This window comes from Sinocyclocheilus grahami, unplaced genomic scaffold (assembly GCF_001515645.1).
Source record: "Sinocyclocheilus grahami isolate Dianchi unplaced genomic scaffold, SAMN03320097.WGS_v1.1 scaffold1489.1, whole genome shotgun sequence".
NCBI lineage: Eukaryota > Metazoa > Chordata > Actinopteri > Cypriniformes > Cyprinidae > Sinocyclocheilus > Sinocyclocheilus grahami.
The window spans coordinates 1196-9073 of record NW_015506668.1 but is presented as its reverse complement, the minus strand read 5'-3'; the positions used below and the strand labels follow the sequence as shown (position 1 = coordinate 9073).

Genomic DNA, 7878 nt, shown 5'->3' with positions numbered 1-7878 from the left:
AACCATAAAAGATACAGCTGTCATAAACCCCAGAGAAAGGCTGCAGGGCTAGAAACTGAATGCGCAAGCAACTATGTTAAAATGTTTTCATATAAGGTCATTACATTTTGGCCACAATACATTAAATACAGTCAGTTGTAGCCTAGGCCTATATTTTTATTTATTTGATTTAAGTTGCATTTTCTGAATACTTTTATTTTTGGACTGATAATAAAGTCAGATAATTGTTGATATCATTGTGTTCCTATTGGTCAGAGTTAGAGGAGCTCAGCTTAACCTGCTCCTGACCAGGCTAGTTTCCCAGCATACCACAGTGACTGAGCTTGAGCTATGGTAATTTTGCTATCTGAAACCAAATCAAGTGACAGTAAGTCAGTCTAACTGAAATAAGCCTGGCTTATTTGGTAAACTAGTTTTATGAAACAGCCCCTGATCAATCACCTGAACAGCTAATCAGGGTCTTAGGCATACTGAAAACGTCCAGGCAGGTGTGTTGAGGCAAGTTGGAGCTAAACTCTGCAGGACAGTGGCCCTCCAGGACAGAGTTTGGACCCTTGGTTTAGACTATATGTTTTTACAAGTTTAATGAACTATAAACAATTATTGCACAGTCTTACAACAGTCTTTAAGACAGTAACAGTCTAGAGGCGATAGGCAATGAAGGGCACATGTCTTGGTGGAAGAGTGGAGTAACATCACAGCAAGAACAGTGTTGTAATCTTTTAAGTGAAAACAAATATTTACCTATGTTCAGGGCCGCATTAAGACCTCACTGGGCCCCGGGGCTATGACTTACTGCAGGCCCCCATCACAATAATGATATATATAGCTTAAAATAGGATTTTTTTATCCAATCAAAATTTTTGATGCATTGCAGTTTCAATTCCAATATCACAAAATAAAAAATAAGTAAAAACAAACTTACTGAAGACAAGTAAACAGTCATGAATTACAATAGAACAAAGAAATTGACCTACAAAGACTTAAAGCACTGAATAAGAAATATTATATTGTATAAAATAAATAGTATACAAATAGACTGAATAGTCTTCACATGATAAATTCAATATACATTATTTTACAAAAGCGATTCGGTCAAGAACAGTGAGTGATTTTCTTTCTGTTTAATTTACATTATTGACCCAAACAGCAACAGTAGCTATATTAGGCTGCTTTGGAGGAATAGTTCACCCAAAAATTAAAGTTGTTAGTTGTTGTTCTAAACCTGAATGAGTTTGAATGAGACTCCTTCTGCTGTTGAATGCAAATGTATATATTTGTAACAATACTGGTAACCAAACAGTGTCTGTGCCCCTATGACTTCCACAGTATGGAGAAAAAACACTATTGGAGTCAACAGGGACCAGAAACTTTCTGGTGGTTACGAATATTCTTCAAAATATCTTCTTTTATGTTGAGAACAAAGAAATTCATACAGATTCAGAACAACTTGAAACTGAGTTAATGATGACATTTTTTTAAAATTTTTGGGTGAATTATATCCCTTTAAAATCTCTATCTCAACCCTAATCAAACACACCTTAACAAGCTAATCAAGGTCTGAAGGGTTACTAGGAAGCTACAGGTAGGTGAGTTTTAATTAGGGTTGGAGCTGAAGCTCTCCAGGACCGACGTTCGCCACCCCAGATATAGGGCCTAATGCCAGGATCTCATAATAGCCAACTAGTGCACATGCTTTAACTATTAACATTCATTTAAGACACAAATGACTGTGTTGACGAGGAGATAGGCATTTGACAGATAACTGTGTATTCGAATGTTTAAGCACAAGTGGCGAATAATAACTCTTAGTTTAGTCAGGTGCTGTACGAGCAAGTGCGCTCCGCATGTATCAGAAACCGTCTTAACGCGCACATTTGCCAAAATGAATTCTGCTCCACTGCTTAATGTTACTGTGAACAGTTAAATGAAAAGCTTACATCAAGATGCACAAAATTAATTTCTCAGCCCATAAGAGAATATTCTAGACCTATAGAGTTTGTTCAAACACAAAAAGCAACATCTATGAAGTTAATAATCAAACTAACCTAAAATCTGTGGGGATGATGTGTTTTTATCTGCTCATGTGTCCGGTCCATTTGCGGTTCCACAACTCTGTCTCCATCATCAGCTTTAGTAAAATAAACTAGCTGTGTGTGTTTTAGTGACTAACTCATGTTTTCCCCTCTCTCCTAATTTTTTCTATCACTATTTTATTTTTAATTTTTTTTTAGAATAGTTGACATTTTTACTTATCGAAGATTGTTCTTTGCATGACCGTTTCTTAGGTGCAGCGATCACCTGATAGATAGGCTGCGTGCACGGTTTGTTCAAAAGTAAAATATATAATAAATGCATTTGATTGGTAAAACAAATTCAAATGTGACATTTTAATTTCTGATGGTAATGCATGGAATTTACAAAAAAACTCCACTAAATAATAACGCTAAAAAGTGAGGGGTGAGGTGGGGCTTTGGCGATCAGTGCTACCGACGTACGTCAATCTACTCCACAGCCAATCACAGGCCCCCTCCTTGCTCGGGCCCCGGGGGGTTCAGCCCCGCCTAAGAGGCGGGAATCTTCTCCGGCCTTAAAGGCCCACACCAGGGACTATGTATGCAGTTTATGCAGTTAATAAAACCTTACTTGTATCACACTTGACGTGGTTAATTGTTTTCTCATAACTGGAGTCACTTAATCATGCAGATTTATGCTACAAGCTTTTGTATAATTGTACAATAAGGAAGTTATTTCCCTTAACCAGGAAATTAACGTTCTTAGAATTGACAAGACAGTTGACCCTGAGAGGTCAGCTAAATATCTACAGCGGATCTAAAATATTCATAATTAATTATTTATAATTGTTCATATTAATTATTCATATTTCCCATGAGCTGATTCGTTACAGAGGTGAGTAAGCCACACAATTGATGCAAGTCTTGCCTGAGGAGTTGATCGGCAGGAGCGAGACATACGCTGTATTTGGTTGGGGTGAGTGCTGAAATGTATATCCACCGGCTGCAGAGAGTGTGATGAACTGCTGAAGAAACTCACACGATTGCATTCCATTGTGTTTGGCTACTCCGGAGAAAACGCTGCCTTCCACGGAACTTTTCCCTGCCATTCACGGTCAGCGGTATTTACACGCATGCACTCACACACAAACACACCAAAGCACCTAATCGCACGCATTTCCCCAACCACACATTCGCGATTCGCTCCAAGTGAACGACTCGTATTAATGACCTTCATTTTATTTCCCTTTCAGTTTAAATATGACTTCTGTTGGTTGAGAGTATAGAATTAACTAACCCTGTTTCTAGAACTGTTGACTATCAGTTTGTTGCTGCCAGAGGCTCTAGCTAAACTTTGTGCTCTGTGTTTACGGCAAGATACTCAGCCTACTGCTTAAGCAGTTACTCTTGATTGATTGTTACCCTTTTGGAAGCTGTAGGAGAAAAACAAAGCCTCACTTTCTGTCCAATCACGTGCGCGTGTCAGAGTGTACGAACCCCCAGATCTTACTTTTATGAGTAAGTTTTCATTCAGACTAATTCAATAACATTTTAAATACCCAGTCATACAAGTAATATTAAGAACAAAAATTATTTTAGAAAAAATTTAATGTTTGACATATGCAATTAATATATGTACACATTATTCTTCTATTACATCATATTGATATTCATATTGGCATTTAATGCCACAGTTTAAATTATTTTATTAGAGAGAAAAAATTCGACAAACACACACACACACACACGCAGAGTTAGGGATTTTTGTGGTCGCTGCTTCGTCCTACGGAGCGTCTTTCACAGGCTTTTGGATGCTATATTTTTTATTAACCACCATTGAATCTTTTCCTGAAACAGTCAGAGGAAAGCCTCAGTGCTTCATGAGGCTTCATTTGCCTATCACTACATGGGCATTTATATCTGTGCTGTGGTGCATCATGGGAAATGGGAGAAACCAAACTAGAGGATGTGTACTTTATTCTTGTAATTATTTACCTTGCTTGTATAGTTATGATTTTAACGGTACTGAAACATCTAATCCAAGGGTGGCCAACGTTTAGTCCTTGAGAGCCAAAGTCCTGCAGAGTTCAAATCCAACCCTAATCAAACACACCTGAACCAGCTAATCAAGGTATGAGGGTGTCTAGAAACCTTCAGGTGAGTTTTTGTCTGCATGTACAGTTTAAATGTGTGTGTGACCTGGATGTTAAGAGCTGCATCAAGAGAAACCGCCTCAGAGGCGAGTATTCTGTGTGTATTGTGAATGTATATTTCCATTAATGTTTTTTTTTTTATTTTTTTTTTATTTTTTCTTTTCAGGTAAGACTCAATGCTGGCACGTTCTGAAGGAACTTCATTCTTATTTTGTTCAGAAACAATCTGTGAGCTTGATTAATATTTCATTGCAATTTCAAATGCTTTGTTGTTGCTGGAAATGGTTGAGTAACATTCAGAAATTCACCCACATAAATCTTGAGTAGGTTTATTTGTATATTAATTTGGTTCTGAGCAGTGCTGAATCATAATGGTTTAAATTGTAGATGCAGACCAAACACAGTTGTTGCAAAGCATTGCTGTGCATGTGATTTTTAGTCTGAGTAAAGCACCGTTTTTGTTAAACCCTTGATAGTCAACATCCTCAATGTCATGGTGATTGTACAAACTGGAATGGATGTTAAAAATGTTTTGATGCAAACTGTTACAGCAGAAATTATGCAGAAATTGTCCTTTTTAAAAAAAAAAGTTATTTCAAATTGTCAAAAGTCCCAGAAGTGACTTTTACTTGGTCAACAGCTTACGATGGGGTGCCCTAAACTTAGTGACCGGAAAAGTTAGAGATTTGTCTAGCAATGTGCACATTAAAGAGTTTCAGGGTTCATTCATGGCTGCATTGATAACCGCTTGTTAATGTAAATTTACATTTTGTGACTGTTTGAGTTTTGAATTAATGCATTCTTTCCAAGCCTAACATTCAACACTTTCCTCTCAACCAAAATCAGTTCCATTAAAATTAGGATCCGTAGAGAAACTGGTTTGATATAGTTCTATTGTTTCAGTCTAAAGCAACTACCAATGTTAACTCAATGTTTTATCTGTAGTGTCTTCCTACAGGTAATCTGGACATTCTAAAGAGCTCACATGTTTCGTGTGTTATTTATTATTTTTTTTCTTTCTTCATCTCCACTACTTGATAAAAGCCCACTCGTTGTTGACTGACAATGCTACAGAATTCCACAGTCTTTTGATTTCATTTCATTATAAACGGCTCACTTCAGTTCACAGATGGTTCTGATTTCCACAAGCAGCTCAAAGTGTTCCTGTTACATGTCTAAAAATATCAGTTACAAATGCAGCTTTTAATTGTTTTTGTTTCAGTGAGTTCCTGACTGTTAAAAGTGGATTCTCCTGGAAAATCAACAGCTGCTGAGGTGAGTAGTCCTGTGATTCTTAATATTCACAACACTGTGTATATTGCTCTCTTTACTGGGTCAAACCATGTTCCCCAGAAAGTTTTGTGGTGGAGAATGACCCTTTATTGCAGTCAATGCTAGGTAGTGGTAAAATCCGGCACCTACAGGTACAAATCCATTGCTACTGTGCTCAGATATCAGATAGATGGGGCTCCCCAAACATGGAGACCGGAGACTAGCAGTCAGCACTAAAGCACTATTTTATTCAGCTTTCTGTAGGTTTGTGATTAGAGTGGATCTAGACTACAGGAACCAGATGAGTCCTCCACACAATCTAATGGTGCTTTTCCGTTGCATGGTACGGCTCTGCTCGGTTTGCGTTTCCACTGCAGTTTAGTATTGCTTTGGAGTGGGCGGGATTATTCGCCTGTTGTTAGTTGAGCTGCCTCTACTGTCGTGACTCCTGGAAAAATGTTTCATTCTGCATCGCCCCATCAAGCTCTTGCTGGATCCGCTCCTCTGCTATCAGCGAGAGGAACGTCGATACTTCCTCAAGACCACGAAACAGACACTTTTTGGTTGTTAAAAAAGGTGTAAAAATCTTTCATTCCGCATCGCCCCATCAAGCTCTCGCTGGATCCGCTCCTCTGCTATCAGCGAGAGGAACGTCTGTACTTCCTCAAGAGACCACGAAATAGCCACTTTTTGGTTGTTAAAGATGTGCTTCCTTCGCTGGCTGTGCTGATTTAAATCTAGTGGTTAAGTTGTGCCGGTGTCGTACAATAAGCCTAACCCTAACATTTAGTGACCAGCCAATAAAACTGCAACATGAAATCAACAAAACTGCTTACCTCAAGCTTTTTCCTTCCTCTTTCACCACTTCCACATCAAGCACACACAAACTACAACTATTAAAGTGTGGTTCATCATGCTCTTTTTGTTTACCACTAGCACATGCTGATGATGTTTTATTCTTATATAGTAACATGTCGTAGCGTACGAGTCAATGGGTGTCATCATCGTACAGTCTACATGCATGTCGTACCCAAGTTTATTAGATTCATGTCACACAGTGTGATCCGCAATGGTCTTATAGGATTGTTAAAATCGTACAGAGTGTAGAATGCTTTAGTATAGATCAGGGGTGGCGAACGTCAGTCCTGGAGAGCCGCAGCCCTGCAGAGTTTTGCTTCAACCCTAATCAAACACACCTGAACAAGCTAATCAAGGTCTGAAGGGTGACAAGAAAGCTACAGGCAGGTGAGTTTTAATTAGGGTTGGAGCTGTACTCTGCAGGGCTGTGGCTCTCCAGGACCGGAGTTCGCCACCGCTGGTATAGATAGTTTTGTTTGATCAAAGCTTGTGTCTCTGAGAAGCAAAACAGGGAGTTTTTAAAAAAATATATTTTTTTTTAAAATTTGATCACTTAACTATTTTTGGTAGTAATGCAGGAGCCTCCATCCTCATGTGCAGACCTGACTCATGAAGGTAGGCAAGTGCAATAAGGCACTTTCTGCAACCTTTTTATTAATTTTTTCAATTCTATACTTATGTATGGATTTTCTGTGGCCTCCACCCTTATAGTGGTTTGGCACCTCCATAGTCCCAGAGCTGAAGCTGCAGTCCGCTCCTCTTTGGCTGGACTGAGACCTTGATTCTACCAGAGGACATGACTTCACTTTCTTCCAGACCACACACTAAACAAGTATGTTTGCTTTCTGTAATATCTTGAAATATATTTTTCTGTTTAAACAACTTTTGTATTACAGATCCATTTTAACCTCACATGTAGTTTTCCTCCGGTTAGCTGGGATCTTTGAGTTGGATGTGTTATCCTTTACATGGAGTTCTTCGGTATTTACCTGAATAAGCCTCATGTCAGCAACTTTTCTTGCCTCATTTGCGCGTGGCCTTTGGAAATGTGGAGAATATTGGTTCAGTTTCTTGAGCCGTATTCAACCAGACACGGATGCACTTCTCACACCATGAACAGGTTTGCTTCTCTTAAATGCTTAGACATTTGCTCTCTATGCATCTCATTTGAGTTTGATTTGATTCACATTTAACCCTAATGTCTCATACTGTCTTCCAGCTGAGCTGGGTGGCTTCTTGGATGAGTTGGATGTGCTCCTGTCCAGTTTCTGAATGGCAATTCTTTGAGACTGATATAGGTGAGTCCTGCAGTTGTCTTTCTCCAAAATTAAACTCTATTAGGCTTGTTTGGTCTTTCAACTCCTGAAATATTGAGGTTTCTTCTGTAAATTTCGAACTGATCAAATTAGACTTTAATTTGTGTATATTATCTTTAATGGGTTTAGCCATGTTCTCCAGCAAAGCTGTTGTGGATTGTGTCCATCCTTCAATTCATCTTTATCAGCCAGTGTTAGGTTTACTGTTTAATGTGGAGCAGAACCGACAGACAGGTGCAGATACAAAACCACAAGCTTAAATGT

At 38.7% G+C, this 7878-nt stretch overlaps 1 long non-coding RNA gene across 3 annotated transcripts in view; it reads left to right on the top strand.

Annotated features, from left to right (window-relative positions):
• The first annotated feature begins 4029 nt into the window (after positions 1 to 4029).
• The window catches only part of LOC107570662 (uncharacterized), a 5000-nt gene continuing 1151 nt past the window's right edge, over positions 4030 to 7878 (top strand). Inside the window, exons 1-7 of one of the 3 annotated variants that reach the window (XR_001607062.1) lie at positions 4030 to 4172; positions 5391 to 5443; positions 6869 to 6913; positions 7010 to 7130; positions 7233 to 7418; positions 7518 to 7596; positions 7744 to 7861. This is a non-coding gene — a long non-coding RNA (uncharacterized lncRNA). Of the gene's footprint in view, positions 4173 to 5390; positions 5444 to 6868; positions 6914 to 7009; positions 7131 to 7217; positions 7419 to 7517; positions 7597 to 7743; positions 7862 to 7878 lie in introns of those variants that run through there. The other 2 variants (XR_001607063.1, XR_001607064.1) reach the window with 2 other exon arrangements.